The sequence below is a fragment of the Lathyrus oleraceus genome, chromosome 2, assembly GCF_024323335.1.
Source record: "Lathyrus oleraceus cultivar Zhongwan6 chromosome 2, CAAS_Psat_ZW6_1.0, whole genome shotgun sequence".
NCBI classification, from domain to species: Eukaryota; Viridiplantae; Streptophyta; class Magnoliopsida; order Fabales; family Fabaceae; genus Lathyrus; species Lathyrus oleraceus.
Window position 1 is genome coordinate 91,298,462 of NC_066580.1, and position 1,920 is coordinate 91,300,381.

The 1,920-nt window shown below is 41.7% G+C and overlaps 1 non-coding gene across 1 annotated transcript; it reads right to left on the minus strand.

Annotated features, from left to right (window-relative positions):
- Window positions 1-771: 771 nt before the first annotated feature.
- On the minus strand, window positions 772-878 carry LOC127124562 (small nucleolar RNA R71). The gene has a single exon (XR_007804039.1). It is a non-coding gene; the product is annotated as a small nucleolar RNA R71 (small nucleolar RNA).
- Window positions 879-1,920: the final 1,042 nt, after the last annotated feature.

The window sequence follows — 1,920 nt, forward strand, 5'->3', positions numbered from 1 at the left end:
ACCCTGTCTTTATTAATTAAACTTTATTCAACACTTTACTTTTCATTGCATACTCTAAAAACACCTATTTTAATCGCCTTGGATAAACACCATAACAACAGATAACGATAGATTGACACTTGGTCTCTGTGGATTCGACAATCTTTTATATTACTCTGACGCGTTCGTACACTTGCAAAAAGCACGCATCAAGTTTTTGGCGCCGTTGCCGGGGACCAATTTCGTTAAATTTCATTTTCCTGTTGTTATATCGTTTAGACTCAGGTTATTTCCCGCCGGTCAATGCGAAGAACTCGCAGCACCGGAAGTTTAAGCTTAGTATATCCTCTGGCAGAACCTGAACGTTACGCTCGCGCACGTTTATTCTTTCATAGAATTAAGAGAGCTATGGCCGAAGATCAAAACGAAAGACCTCTTAAGGATTTCTCTCAACCATTCAATGAAGAACCTAGTTCTTGTATAGTAAACTCAACCATCCCAGCTAATAATTTCGAACTTAAACCATCCCTATTACAACTAGTGCAACAGAGACAATTCGCAGGTCTCGCTACTGAGAACCCAAACCAACATTTAAAAATCTTTCTTCAATTAGCAGACACTTTTAAAACCAATGGAGCTTCTCCTGAGGCATTATGTTTAAGATTATTCCCTTTTTCCCTCAGAGATAAAGCCCTATCATGGTTAGATTCCCTTCCACCCAATTCCATTACGACTTGGGATAACCTTAGAAGAGTATTCCTTGCTAGATATTTTCCCCCAAGTAAGACCGCCGTTCTTCGAAACCATATAACTAGATTTACCCAAAACCAAGGAGAATCGTTGTACGAAACTTGGGAGAGATATAAAGAGTTGTTACGAGCATGTCCACATCATCGCTTAGAAAATTGGTTAATCATTCAAACCTTCTATAATGGACTTCATTATAAAACTAAGATGACCATCGACGCTGCCGCAGGCGGTGCGCTGATGAACAAACCTTACTCTGAAGCTAGTGCCCTCATCGAAGATATGGCTCAAAACCATCAATCATGGGGAGTCGAACGAGCAACAGTAGAGAAGAAGGAAGCCCAAGGAGGAGTGCATGAACTAAGCTCTATAGACATGATGCAAGCTAAAATGGACGCATTAGCCCTCAAAGTCGAGCATATGTGCATAAACCCGAATACTGTAGCCGCAGTCTCGTCGGATTGTGAGATATGTGGAACCAAAGGACACCAATCTGCAGAATGCAGTCTGTTAAACGAAACCCACTCCGAGCAAGTGAACTACACCCAAGGGAACCCATACTCGAATAATTATAACCCTGGATGGAGGAATCACCCGAACTTCTCCTATAAGAACAATAACCCTATCCAAAATAATGCACCTCCGAGACCTAGTTACCCAGCCCCAAGATCAAATCAACCTATGCAACCTGTGCCACTAAAGCCGAGCCTTGAGAAAATTATGGAAAATTTTATCACTGCTCAAACCCAACAAAACAAGGAGTTCATGAACCAAAACATTCATGTTAACGAATTGATTACTCAGTTAGTAACCAAGGTTGACCAAATAGTTACTCATACTAAGATGCTCGAAACCCAAATCTCTCAGGTAGCATTAAACCAAGCCCCTCAAACCACACCTGAAGGACAATTCCCTGGACAACCTCAACAGAATCCGAGAGGGAAAGCCAATGCCATTACCCTACGAAGTGGGAACGCTTATGATGAGCCACCAAACCCAAGATTGAGTGAACCTAAAACTTCTAAGGAATGTACCAAACCCACGGACGAAGTAAAGGAACCAGAGGAATTTGAAAACCATGAAGGTCAAGAGAAAGGAGAAGAACCTAAAGATAAAACTTACGTACCACCCCCGCCATATAAACCACCTATACCATATCCGCAAACACTCAAACAAACCCAGATCAATAACCAG